The following is a 14,066-nucleotide window of genomic DNA, read 5'->3' as shown; positions in this document are numbered from 1 at the left end:
TTTTATGCTGTGTTTTGTGGCCTAAAAGTGCATTTTTTCATTATGATTTTTCTTTGAATATTCAGGTTCTTGGGGAATGATATCACTCAGAACAGAAATCGGGAAAACACTTGGTACAACTTTTAAAAATGTGGTTAAAAGTTGGAAGAAAAAAAACCCAGATCCTTCTAATCAATGTTAGTTTTATTAGAAAGTGATGTACTTAAACGTCTCCTCTTTCCCATCCCTGGTTGAGCAAGGAGGTGTCTTTCATTAAGTAAATGATCTTAATTTGCTTAATTAAATAATAAGGAAAGGAAAACATTTCTTGAAGGCAAAATCACATTGCAAATCAATTTGTATGTCTCTAAAAGAAAGCCTGTCCAAAGTGAGACATTGTGGCTATTACAGAATTCCTGGAGAAGATTAGATGGCTCTATCTTAGTCCCAGCAAGGTGAATCACAAGATATGGAATTCACAAAACTTCTAATCCAAATGACTTTCTCCATCTGGGAGATCCTCTCCAAAGAATTTGGAAGATTGAGCTCACTGCTCTACCAGCAAATGGGTTGGTTTTAGTCTGTTCAAATCAGCAAACACTTTCGCTTAACTTATCACGTTTAGAGCTGTGCTTTATAACCTGGGGAGTATAAAGGTAAAAAGACAGAAGTTCTATCTGTAGGAGTTGTAATTGAGCAAAGGAAACAAGGAAAATAATTACAGTACAGAGTGCCAAGTAACTCAAGGCACTAAGCACCAACATTTGTTGACATCATATGATACATATTAATCCAGTTAATCCTCACAAAAACCCGTTTTTCACAAGGGAAACTGAGATACAGAACAGTTGAGTAATTTAGCAAGGTCATGAAGTTTATACATGGCAGAGCCAGAAGTCAAACCCATACTGTTTGGCTCCAAAATTTGGGGCATCACATGTCTGTGGATCATTCAAGAAAACGATTTGAAGGATGAAGAAGAGTTCATCCGGACATACGTGGAGTCCGTGTGACACTCCAGTCCCAGAAAACAACATTTGTGATGTCCGTGATATGCCTATTTAAATATGATGCGAGGTAAGATAGTCTCTAAAGTGAGTTATGAGGCTGAGTTCCCACTTTTTAGGACCTCGTTTTCATTATTCATTTATGAACCATCTACTGTGTGCCAGGCACTGTAATCAGTACTAGGAATATGACTACAAAGAAGACACCATCCTCCCCTTTGGCAGGATGGTCATTATATTTGACTTAAAAATCCATTGAGTTTGGGGCGGTGCAACCGTGGCTCAGTGGCAGAGTTCTCGCCTGCCATGCCAGAGACCTGGGTTCCATGCCCGGTGCCTGCCCATGCCAAAAAGAAAAAAAAATCCATTGAGTTTGGATAAACTGCATGGGGTAGATAAACTCTTAAACTTTTTAAACTAAATTAGTACTGGGAAATCTGTCAAATTTGGGGTTTCTGCTCTACACCTCAGTAAACAAACAAGTAACAACCAACAGCCCTCATCCCCACCCCCAACCCTGTGGCAAAACACTTTTATTTTCCATAAATGCTTTAATCAATTTGGAGTATTGGTTTAAATGTTTAGAGTGTACTTGAGAGTTTTAAGCATCAAAAAAACTTTTAAAGTGGCTTTTCCTGTTAACATAATGCTTCTTGTAACTCAGTTGTGCCAAAACTCACTGTACAAAAGTAATGCTGCCAGGTGGGGATGCATTTCAGCAGTGATGCATCAACCTTTTGGATGGCACTACAATTTTTTCAGTGTTCTGATCACATTTTTAGTGTCTTTGTGTACAACTTCCAGAATATCATTTTGCCATCTTGTAATTTGGCTTGCTTTATTTGTGATAATGCTTACTCTTTTATTATAATTACAGCAAGTCATGGGAAGGTTCAACTGTTTCATTAGTTAACTGAGAACAACAAAGTCTAAAGTTTCATTGAAATCAGATGTAATGTTTGTGTTCCAAGGTCAGCTGGAAACTAATAGGAATAATTTAAGCCATAATATCCCAACTGAGGCTGAGCCACGCTAATCATTCTGCAGATCATACTGGAGTGATTCTGAAGGGAAAAAAAAATCACATCCTATTTCTACCTCATTAAGTACACTGAAGCCCAACTTTATAAGAGGAAAGAATCAATCTATAGCAGGGTGGGCACAGCCCCTGCCTCAGCAGTCAGGAGCTGCAATGAAGTGAGGGCTGGGAGACTGGAGGGCTGATTCCATTTCCCCTTTCTCCTTCCCCTGTTTTTCTTCTCAGTTCTCTTTTCCTTCTCCACAAGCCAACAAATGTGGCGTCAGGGGATCCTGAGAACATCTGGAACTCTCTGGAAAGTTCTCGGCCACCCTCCACTCCCCAAGCTGCAAGTGGCAGGGAGTTGCAAGTGTGGGGAAGGAAAGTGTAACAAGGATCTTTCCTCTCAATGTTTCCTCTCTGATGAAAGGGTCAATTGAGAAGCTTTTCTCAGAAGTTTTCTGTGTTACCTGCCGGCATGTTACCTAAACAAACAAACAAACAAACAAAAAAGTGCTGTCCCTTTATCTGTAATCTTTTTTTTCAATTAATAAAGAAATGAACCTAATAAGCTAATGGGTTCTTCCTCCTCACACGAATGAAGAAACCAATTCGGAGGGGGCCCTATAGCTCCCAGATATGTCTCTTCTTTTCCATGAGTAAAACCAAGTGGTCAGCGTGGCAAACAGTGGTTCCACAAGCTGCAAACTGAGAAGAAGGAAGTTCGTACAAGGCAAAAATATATACAGGATGTGTATTGTCATCATCTGACAAGTTGTGGAGTTTTATACAGAGATGGGTATGAACATAATTTAATAGGTTTTTTGGAATTCTGAATCAGTTAGCCCTATAAAGTAAATGCAAACTTACAGGACTGGAAATTCCTGGGAGAATATGTCAGGACCCCCCCCCCCTCCATACACTCCTATTATCTCCATTTGCTTTGAAGGAGGGAGGGTGTGTGTGTGTGTGTGTGTGTGTGTTTGGAACAAAAAGTTTAAGTAATATCTCTTTTTGCTTTGGGGATACATAACGTTTCTACAAAGACCTCTAAGTAACAACAGTTTTCGGGAATGTTGGGGAGGGGGATATAATTGTTGACACAGGGGGTGCCAGACCTGGGATCAAAGAGTTGCCTCTGGCTGTAAGAACCTTAGAAGGCTCTGCGGTTCTTTAACCCTTACACTGCTATCCTGACTAAAGTTAGGCAGATATTCGCCAGAATCTCCTCTCTCGCTCTTTTCCTTACTTTCCAATTCTCTCTGAATCTTCATCCCTGTAATCATTTACACTACTTAATAAAATGCTTTCATATATCAAGCAGAAAAAAATAAAATTACAGGTAGTAGTCTATTTTGTCCTAAAAAATCATCTAATGCAACCTAATATTTTGTCTCATTTTCTTACCTCAATACCCCTTTTTGCAGTGAAGAGATTTGGTCCACTGGATCACATAAAACAGGAAGTAATAGGCCTGGAACTCGAACCCTGGGTGTTTTAATTATAAATCCAGTTCTCCTTTTACCCTGCGTTGCTGCATCCTGCTCTGTGAGCTAACCCTGTAAGAGAAGGGTTCTTTTTCACAAGTGACAGAATCACTATGGATTTTAAATGCCTTTGTAGGCCCCAGCTAATTTCCTTTTGTGGACTCCCGTGCACATGATATCAAATGCATGAAAATGCATCCACATTCCATATTGTGTATAGTTTTTATACATTTTTAAATCGATGCTTTTAACTTTGCATTTGAAATTATTTGGCTATGAAAAACACATTTAATTTACGATTGGCTATGATTTCTTGATCACTCACAAAGTGATAAATCTAGCCTACCAATTGCTTTCAAATATAATAAAAATTTCATGAATTCTAAATTTAACACTAAATAAGTTTGAGATAATATTACATTTTGGAGACATTTAATTAAACATTTATTCATTTCAGTTCTGCACTTTTTGCATTTTAGAATATTGTTTTTTATTTCAGTTTTTAAATGGTTTTTCAGACCCCTGGAAACCTTATCGGCTACTGCTTTTACCCAGTGTCTAAAACAATCTGATAATGTTCACTGCCCTCAAGGGCCAGTGATATTCATTCCTTACCCATTTTGTGTGTACCATGGAGGAATATATGGACTTTCTTATCAGACCTAATGCATTCTTTTGAAAGCTTCTCGTCCCTAAAAAGCATCCTCTGACCCTATTCACAAATATACTATTATGAAGTCTGCTGATCTTACACCAATACAAAGCCAGTAGAACCTGTAGTAAAGGTAATCTACTTGGTCTTTTGATTAAGGGGATTTGAGGGATCTCAAGGTTAATGAGAAAAAAATTCATTTAGACCTTGTTTTATTTATTTTCCAGCCCTAACAAATAGCATATATGGAATAAAGTGAGACCACTTTTTGTAAATCACAAGGATTGTGATTACAAATGTCAATTTTAATTGAACATAGGTTCTGAAGGTATAGAAATTCGGAATGACCCAGCAATAGTTTCTGGACATTGATTTTCTTTTTTAAAAACAAAGTCCCTGCTTTCAACTGTTTCTGTGGCCTTGGATATTTTCTTGTGAAAGTGGAAGGAAGCAGAACTTCTGACTTAACTCCATTTATTGGTATTTTTGCTGATGTCACAATATAAAGGTCAAATGAAATGTTTAATCAATGTAATAGATAATTTGTCTACTCAGGAACATTGTCTTACTCAAATAAATTGGACAAAAGCCCTTCTAACTTCATGGGAACATTTTATTCTGTACCTAATATTATGGGCTTTTACTCTTCTCTATATTACTACTTGTAAAATCTTAATAGGAAAGATATTTTCTTTCGTATTAGCGAAAAACACATTTTCTCAAACATTTATTATGATGGTGATAGACTTTTCAACTACTCTAAGCTTCACACATCATTAAGAAAAGAAGTCTCAGTATTATTTCAGGTCTATAAAGAAGAGCGATAGTGACACTTTGTTCTGCTTTACTCATTGACTCATTCATGATCACTCATTTATTCATTCAGCAAATGTTTATCTGAGTTAGGTGCCAGCAAGTCACAGTATCAAAAGACTAAAATATCCTCACTTAGAATTTGGTATTTTATCATTAATGTCTCACACACTCACACACTCTCTCTCACACACACACCCCACACTATACACACTGGCTGGTATAAGATGCCAGAACTGCCTGTTGTGGGTTTCTTTTTGAGAATTTAATTCAATAAATGCGACTTATGTGTAAGGCCCTACATTGGTTGCCATGTATGGACTTTTCTTCATTCTTTTTTTCAATAAATGTTTCCTGAGCCTCTAGCATTTGCCAATGCTTTGCTGCTCACTGGACTTACAGAGGTAAATAAGAAAAAAATCCCTCCTCTCAAAGGGACTTTCTTGTGGCGGTGATTGTCATATAAACAAATGCATCCAAATGAAATGAACCAGGATTTGAGACAGAGTGTTAACATATAGGGAAGCTTTCACAGACGAACTTTGAAAGATATTTTGCCATCCGGAATTACCAAAGGTGATTGTGCAGGTTGTGTACTGTTCAACCCTAGGGGGACATTTTTTATATTATAGACATTGAGGATGGGTATATTTTAAAAGAATTTCCCTAAAAATACTGGTGAACTGTTTTGTTCTAACAAAATCAGTGTAATTCATCAACTTTCCAACAAGTAAATGATATGTCTTGAGCAAGGGGTGCTTTTTTCCAATGTGGACAGAGATGTCACATGAACTCAAGGGCCCTGGAAGAATAGACATTCCCAAGTAGACAGAGTGGAGAAAGTCATTACAGATAGAAGGAATGATTGTGCAGGACATGAAACAGCATGGTGCATTTGAGGAATTGTAGCTAGTACCATATGACTAGGTTGTAGGGTGCTGAGCTTAGTTGACACAGTGGGAAGGGAGCTAAAAGAATTACACACAGGCTTGATCACATTCTTCTATACCTACGTTCCTACTTAGGCCTGCAGTTAGCTTTCTATATCATACCTTAGTGGAGTATAGCTTTGCCTTCTCCCACAAGTAAGCCAGATGCTGGTCCTTCACAGTTTGTCTTACCCGTTGTCCTAAGTAGGGATGTTTCTAAATTCTAATTTCTTATGTCATATATAAAAGTCAATGTGCCATTTGAAAGGATTTATGTACCCTAGAAAAGCCATATTTTTTATCCTAATCCCATTTTGTAAAGGCAGCCACCTCTTCGAATCCCTATTCAGCACTATAAGTTGGAAACTTGATTAGATTATCTCCATGGAGATGTGACTCACCCAATTGTGGGTATTAACCTTGATTAGATGGAGATGTGACTTCACCCATTCCAGGTGGATCTTGATTACTTTACTGGAATCCTTTAAAAGAGGAAGCATTTCGGAAAAGGCTTGAGGTTCCGAGAGAGACAGAATCCACCAGCCTGCAACCTTTGGAGATGAAGAAGGAAAATGCCTCCTGGGGAGCTTCATGAAACAAGAAGCCTAGAGAGAAAGCTAGCAGATGTTGCCATGTTCACCATGTGCCTTTCCAGTTGAAAGAGAAACCCTGAACTTCATTGGCCTTTCTTGAATGAAGGTAACCTTTTGTTGGTGCCTTAATTTGGACATTTCTATAGATTTGCTTTAATTGGGACATTTTCACGGCCTTAGAACTGTAAACTAGCAACTTAATAAATTCCCCTTTTCAAAAAGCCATTCTGTTCTGGTGTATTGCATTCCAGTAGGTAGCAAACTAGAACAGTCAGTAAGGAATTTATCAATCACATTTCATTTAATAAAGAAGACCCTCCAATCTTGTATCTCTAGTGCTTTTTTCTACCAGAGGATGATCTTTCTCAACCCATAGATTTTAAATCTCTAAGATTTAACTGTTCTGAAGATCTGAGAGCTACTCTTAATACACATTGTGATACTTTCTCACTCATGTTATTCAATATTATCTACATTATCAGTCCCTCTGCTCAACCTTACTCGGTTTCCTTACTCTCATTAGCATCATTTTTTTTTCCTTGCACATGATGATAGGTAAAGCTTAGCTTAGGTGAAAACATGATTTTTTTAAAGTGGGAGAAACAGTGAGATCTAACATCTTTGGCAAAGCTCTTGATTTGCAAGCAGCTCTCTATTCTGCTGGTGGCCACTGGTGGGCTCCCTGACCAGAACCCATGCTTTTTGGTGAGGGGCATGTTCCAATTGTACTATCTTTTTCACTGGTAAGCTGGTTCATAAATATTGTGATTGACACCTCTGATTCTAAGCCGTAATAAAATCCTTTGACCAGGTTAAGAAAGAGGAGAATTTATGGCAAGGATATGGAGGAACTAAAGAAACAAAGGGAAGACTGAAGAACCAGACCAAGAAAAGCTCAGGCAGCTCTGGGGATCTGGGTAGCAGAAACTAATTGATGGTGTTGGCAAGACACTGCCACTAGAACAAGCAAACACCTACCCTTCCATCTGACTTAGCTACATGGTGCCCAAGTTTCAAAGTCTTGGGAGAGCATGTGTGATTGCCCTAGTTTGGGTCAGGCACCTACTGATTGGTGGGGAAGAAGGGTCATCTTAATTAACAGATCACTCGAAATTGCACTTAATGGAGACAGGTGACTTCCCCCAAAGGAAACTTTCTCTTCCCCCCCCCCCAAAAGGTGGGGAATGGGAAGTGCTGATCGTCAGATAAAACAATCGCTTACTACACTAATTTTTCTCTTTTCCATAACGATAAATTTTACTTGCCTCTTTTTTGGGTGTTGGTAGTGAAGGTGTTTCAAGAGCCTCCTAGGATTTTAGGAGCTAAAAAAAAAAAAAAGGTGAGAAACACATATCATGGGAGAGATAAGCCTTAGGGACTTATCTTTTTCCATTTCAGATGTCCTCAGCCAGATGATCTTTGCTGATTCCATTTTATAATTGTCAATCACATGTACTTGAATATGTGAAAATTGAAGGCAGCAAAGCATTAAGGACAGGAGGTTTTTTAAATCTTTTTTTTCTTTTCTCTTTAGAACATGACTTAGAATAATGGAATTTCTTCCATTTGCTATATGCAAAGTAACAGAGGGCTTAGGGTATTCCAGAGATGGATTAGACAGATGTAGAGCATAACTATTAACATTTGTGAGATTCATTCCCACCATGAGATTTGTGAGCAGCTTCCATGAGATGCTATGCAAAAAATCAGTGTAGTACTTTCCTCATTTGTCATTTGCCATGAAACTGGCAAAATACAGAGGAAACAGAAAATTGGGCACATCTGTGAATTTGGTTGTGTCCTGATTGTGGCAATGCAATTCCACATATGTGCATGTTTTCACAGGAGAACAGGTTTCTATTTGACGCCTAACTCCATCAATGCTCAACTAATGTTTTATGGCTCCCTGCAGGTTAGGCCTGCCCTCCCTTTACAGAGCCAAAACAGTAGCTTAGCTATAAGAGTCACTGACACTTATTCACTGACACTTTAGTATCTGTTTTCTTAAATTATGGCCAATGGGGATTTGGGCCATACACATGTCTCTCCCTCTACATATTTCTCCTAAAATAATGCTTGGCACATTTATACTACCTCTCAGCAGAATGCCCCAAACACTTAAATATTTATTCATTCTTACATTAAAAAGAGTTTGGTAGCCTTCATATCTTCCATTTTACAGAAAAATAAAAGCGGAAGGTCACTTGCTCATGAACGAATACATAGTTGTCAGTATTAATCATCTTTTCTTCTCAAAACAAAGTGAGAAATGTTCCAAGCTGGAATAATGCCATAGCCACATTAATATATTCCCTCATATTCTGTATCAGAGGTTTTAGGATCACCTAGAGATTCTGGTCCCAAGTCTGAGGTGGGGCCCAGGCACCTGCATTTTTAACAAACACCCTCCTCGCCACCAGGTGAATCAGAGGACCACATGTTAGGAAATACTGATCAGGATGAAATAATCAAGTTATAAGATGGCAAAACAAATGCATGGCTGTAAGGCGATTGCAAATCCTATTCTCAAGGAAGCTTCCCCTTCTTCCCTGACCAGCTCCACTCTGAAAGATTACTCTAATTTTGAAAAGCACTTCTTGAAAGCAGCTGCCATTATCACCACAGTCCAGAAGGATAAACTATCTCAAAAGAAAGAAAAATAATATAAGTAAGGCTCAAATCTAGTTTGGGATTCATTTATGTAGTCAGTCCAAGGAACGTGGCCTTCTTAAGCTCAGAGCTTCAATTTGTCCTGCAAGACCTAGAGAGTCTAGAGCCATCTTCTGAATGGTCATTCAGAAGAAGAGGTAGAAACCATATCCACAGGCAGTCCACATTCATAGGGAATTTTCTAGCATCCGTCAAACTGCTTTCCCCTGTAGCAAGTGAGCTTCTTAAAACACGTATTAGCTGTCATTATCATTCCACTGAGGATTTTACGACTCTGGAAATAGTGACATAACCTTTTATTATTTATATGGGCCACTCCCTAAGTACTCAATATCACATTTGATCCTCCCAACAATCTTGCAAGGCATGTAGCATGTTAGTTTTACAGATGAGAAAACCAAGATAAGCACTTGCACCTTTATTTGAAACAATTTTTGTCCACATCTGAACTCCTGCACAGAACCACTATCAATTGCATTGCCTCTTTTAGAAGGATGGGCAATTACACAGGCGGTGTTCAGCTAGAAAATCTTCAGGAGAAGAAGGAAGGATATGGAATTATTAAACCAATTGCTTTTATGCAAAGGGCAGAGAGATTTTTCATTTCAGAATTCAAACTACAGAAGAGGGCTGCAGCACCTTACTTACTATATTATTCTCCATGTAATTATACTGAGTAAAATACCTTTAGAGTAATTGTATACATAATCAAATATCATACAAATCTAAAAGCTTGAAAGTGCTTGCCAACGTACCCCCCCTCTGGGCCAAATGGAATACTATGTACTAAACCATAGTTAAAATTTCCCCCCTGGTTTCACGTGCATTTCCTTTAACAATATCTGATTGTAATTAACAACCAATGCACACGTGGAATAAATGACAAACCAAAATTATTCGCTTTTGTCTTTCAGAAAAGAGACAGTTGTAAAAATGCAGAGGCGCAATATAATCAATACACTATTTTTCCCTATTGAACTAGCATTTTATCAACCGCAAATATGCTTTTCCACATAAGACAGTAACTGCAGCTCTGTGGTAAATGCAACAGGACTGAAGTCATTGCCAAAGATGCATCAAAGCTTTCAGAGAATCTATTGATGTGCTCAGTTCATAGCTCAAAGAAAGAGCTCAGAAAAAGAAGTCAATGGCAGGGATGGCTTTGGGCTATATTTTCAAAATAGGTTTATAGAAAGACTAAAACAGCAGTAAGATCTTCATATATAAAACAGATTTCTGTCACTTAGCAAGCTGAATTGTTTGAAGTACCAGAATCTCTCAGTTTCCAGGCGCTATTATCCTAGTGACAATAGAGTTGGAAAAGATAATAGATCCTAATACTTTCTCCACTAAGGCCTGTAAAGTTCTCTTCCTGTGTCTGCATGGGAAGTTTGGGGGTCTTAGCGAGAAGGCATTAAGAGCTATTATCTTTTTCAATCCTGTTGTCATTTGAGTCAGTGGTGCCTGAACATTTAGAGGTTCTGGAACCATGTTCCACCTTTCAGGCTGAAGAAAGACAATCATGCAGAGACTCACCCTGGACATCCCGGGGAGATGGTCTGTAGTTGAGTAAACCCACTTATTGGCCTGGTAAGTCACAGCCCTAGGTATGGGAGGCATCAGTGGCAGTGATATTATGCAAGGAGTTACACTGTCCTCACAGCTAGGCAGAAACATCTGATTTCACTGGTCTGCAGCTACTCTGTCCTCTTCCTCTACCTGGCCTGAGGTTGCCACCCATTAGACGTATATAGGATCTGTGTTTGGAATGAACACCTGCCACCTTAGTCACGATGGAACAGCCTTTCACTGACAGTCATCTATTTGATTGATAAGGATTCCCTTTTAATTCAGAAGGTAATATGTTGTAATGGGAAGAGGATGGTGCTAGAAATATAAGATCTAGGCCAACTAAGTGCTGGATGTATTAGATTTGTGAAACTGAGCAAGCTACTTAATCTCTCTGAGTCTAAGATTTCTTACCAGAAAGTTGAGATAAAACTCAATATCATAGGGTCATCATAGCAGATAGCAGAGCAAGCTAAATAAAAGGTGGCTAGTGTCATTGTTGGGGTGTTGATGGTAAAGGCTAACAGAGATACAGAAGTTGGCCCTCATTTCATAAAGGGTAGGATTCATTTCTAGTGACTTTCAAGAGGATGAAAGGAGGTAAACAAGGCCAATACTTTAGTGGTTGAGAGAAGATATTTGGTGATAAGAAACTAGCAATAGTTCCTAAAGGTAAATAGATGCCACCAAGCCAAGAGAGAAGACCCAAGATGACAGAGCTTCCCAGATGCACACTGGTAGAGTGAGATGAGGTTGTAGTCTTGCTGTGAGTTGCTGAAAGAGGGTTTTACCCTCTAAAATTCTGTAAGTCCTTCCTGAATCTACCCTAAAGAAGATGCCAAGTATAGTATTGGGCAACCGAAAGTGAGAATTGTAGAATCTGAGGGTAAAATGATTGGGAAGTCAATAGCAATCTTTATGCACAGATCTTTTGGACTCAAAATTCCACTTGCTGGAAATAGAGCAGATACTCTCCACTAGGGTCTGTAGGTTGTCATTAGAACATGCTTTTCCCTGAGGTTTTAGGCACCAAGGATAGACTCCAACATATATCTGCATGGAGGGGCCCTATGTCCCACTTGTAGTCTATAAGGGGGTGCAGAAGATTCCTCACCCTTTTCCCAGTGTCCCAGTTCTCTTCACTGTTGAAGTGAAATTCCTGTGAGAGATTTACTTCTTCTTAAACAGACATTTTAATTCATGGAGTGGTATACAGAGGCACATAGGTGCATTTTCTCAAATTCCTCCAGCAGTCAGTGTTTCAAATGCACAAGAAGATTGATTGTACACTTGAAAAAAAAATCTGTTTGGCAGAAAATAGGAAGTAATAATTTGGCAGACAATGCACTTTTGCACCCCCCCCCATTTAAAAAATAGGTATTCTGTTCATCTCTTAAGTAAGAGTTTTTACTTTTGAGTCCAAATGATATAATTAAAAGAACTGGTGATAATTAGTGGGTGAAACTCACAAACTGGAGTATTTCCTCACAACCTTCAAAAGCTCTCCTTAATCGGCCAGAGCATCTCCATTAAATAAATGCATGAAAATTACAACTTACTCAAAGAAATCCAACTGCATTTAGAAAATAAAAATCCATAATGAGATGATTTTTATTACATCATGGCCTGTCACTATAAAAAGTATAATGAAGCAGATTGAATAATATTATGCTAATAGAAAAGGTAGATAGAACAAAAGTGGAAGTTGGGAAAGAATGAGGTCTTATATTACTGTACAAATACCTTCCATAATTAGAAAATATAGCAGGAAAAATGTATGATATGGAAGTGAGAGGTAAATAGATTTCTATCTGTTAGGCTTGAAAATTATCATCACCAAAAAGGCATCTTAAAACTTGAAATATAAAGATGATTACTTTTTCCTTGAGTGTACATTTTTTTATGCAACACACAGCACTTTGAACTTCTTAGTCTTCACCATCTGTAGAACTCAATTTCCGTTTTGTAAAAAAAAATTGCTGACATCTGTTTAAACCCTAATATCTCCACAACCATGTAGAATGTTAACTCAAGCTTGGTGTCATGTTAAATCACTTGAGTTTTAAAATAATATTAAACTTATGGTCTGTTTCAACTTTGCAATGATACTAACATTTAACCCTTTGGGTAAGCCAAACTGCTCACCAAGAGAAATCTTGAGCAAAAAAGCAAAGTCAGGGATGGGTCTTTCATTTTCACATGATGCTCAGTTAGAGATTTTTCTAAAGCCTACCAAGAATTTATATTCTTAGGATAGATTGACGGACTGTTGGAAGGACAATGACTTGATTAAAACATGTGACTATCTGACTTGTCATTAAAGAGACCTTCTCTTACCAACTGTAGCAGCTGTAGGGGAGCCAATCCAAGTAAAAATTGTGAAGTAATAAGAATAACTTGGCTTTGCAAAGTGTTGAAAAAAATTGAAACCCTCTTCAATCATGATCTCATTAAATTTTCAAAACAGCACTGGTAGATGTAGCGGTAGAGTATACCCAAGATTTCTTTTCCCACCCCCACCTTCAGGACTAAGGTTCTTATTCTCCCAGCTGCCAGGATTATTACCTGCTGAGGACTCTTAGTTGGGTCCCTCCCAGGAATGACCCTTAGGGTAAGGGAATTGCCCCTCACATTCATGTTCCTGCCCCAAGGGCAACCCACATCCAATCAGGGGGCAACAAAGGTCTGGCCCCCTTGCCTCAATTCAAAATCAACTCAGAGATCCCCCCAGGGGATTGGCTGGGACCGCTGTTGCAACTGAATTGCTGTTCAACTTTTTCCTCTGCTCAATCCTGTTGTCACACTGTCCCCATATACATTGTTTACAAGAATACTTCCAATAAAATTCCTGAATGAAAATATTTATCTCAGGGTATTTCTCTGGGAGCCCAACTTAAGATCTCAGTGCCAGCAATAGTCCTAGACAGCACTCTAAAATGGGATTTGGGAATTCTAATGTTTACCAATTGCCTGGCAATGAGGTTCCATCCCTGGTAATAGATGGAACGTAGACAGCCCCTAGCAGGTATAGCAGTGCAATTGTTAAGACTTTCACTTATAATATTAATTATAATATTGGGCCTGGGTTGCTCTCGCTGAGTATATTAATGCATTGGAGAAAGATAATGAAAAGTTGAGGATAATTAATTGTCAATTTAAAGCAGTGTGAAATATGAAGGCCTTCGCAAAGCACCTGAAAGGACATTCCATTTTCTGTAAATCTAGAGCAGAAAAAGCCAAGATTTCATTAGGAAGTTAGCCAAGCATCAGAAAGTTAGAATCCTTAATCCCATCAAGTTTGCTACGCAAGTTAGAGCTCTGTGTCAGTGCACTCAAGAACCAAGAAACC

At 38.5% G+C, this 14,066-nt stretch overlaps 1 long non-coding RNA gene across 1 annotated transcript; it reads right to left on the bottom strand.

The window, feature by feature from the left end:
• Positions 1-216: 216 nt before the first annotated feature.
• Positions 217-13,651, bottom strand: LOC143676490 (uncharacterized). The gene is made up of 3 exons (XR_013172137.1): positions 13,055-13,651; positions 3,412-3,563; positions 217-620 (listed from the first exon to the last, which is right to left on the bottom strand). It is a non-coding gene; the product is annotated as an uncharacterized LOC143676490 (long non-coding RNA).
• Positions 13,652-14,066: the final 415 nt, after the last annotated feature.

This window comes from Tamandua tetradactyla, chromosome 3, assembly GCF_023851605.1.
Source record: "Tamandua tetradactyla isolate mTamTet1 chromosome 3, mTamTet1.pri, whole genome shotgun sequence".
In the NCBI taxonomy this organism is placed as follows: Eukaryota; Metazoa; Chordata; class Mammalia; order Pilosa; family Myrmecophagidae; genus Tamandua; species Tamandua tetradactyla.
The sequence above is the reverse complement of the archived record's forward strand: the minus strand, read 5'-3'. Positions and strand labels throughout refer to the sequence as shown.